The sequence below is a fragment of the Bison bison genome, unplaced genomic scaffold, assembly GCF_000754665.1.
Source record: "Bison bison bison isolate TAMUID 2011002044 unplaced genomic scaffold, Bison_UMD1.0 scf7180017864072, whole genome shotgun sequence".
NCBI classification, from domain to species: Eukaryota; Metazoa; Chordata; class Mammalia; order Artiodactyla; family Bovidae; genus Bison; species Bison bison.
The window spans coordinates 4,688,961-4,689,560 of record NW_011494644.1 but is presented as its reverse complement, the minus strand read 5'-3'; positions in this window follow the sequence as shown (position 1 = coordinate 4,689,560).

The window sequence follows — 600 nt, the reverse complement described above, 5'->3', positions numbered from 1 at the left end:
AATTTTAACCACGAGAAAGCTGAACAAGAACAGAGTCTGGCTAGTCTAGTTCAAGCCCAAAGAAAGGCAAAAAAAAAAAGAACTGCTCTACTTATAGCTCTGTGGCTCTGGACAAAATTTGGCTTCTTTTTTCCTCTCTTTGGTGTATGAGCATCTTTTGTCTTTAAGGAATCAGTACACCCTATTCTCAGTTCATGAGAACAGCCCTCTCCACTCTCCTGGCTCTAAGATTGGACACATGACTAGACCTGGTCAGTCAGTATATTCCATCCCTTTTGCCCCGTTCATTGGTTCTGGGAAGAGAATGTGACCCAAGTCAAGCCAATGAGATACTAATTTGGGTTTTTTATAGCAGCCATTTTAAAAGAGAATCTCTTTGAAGTAATCTAAGTGTCCATCAGCAGATGAATGGATAAAGAAGATGTGGTGTGTGTATACGTACACACACATATGGGCTTTCCTGGTGGCTCAGATGGTAAAGAATCCTCCTGCAATGCCAGAGACCCGGGTTCCATCCCCGGGTCTTGTCTGGAAGATCCTCTGAAGGAGGGCATGGCTACCCACTCCAGTGTGCTTGCCTGGAGAATTTCATGGACAGAG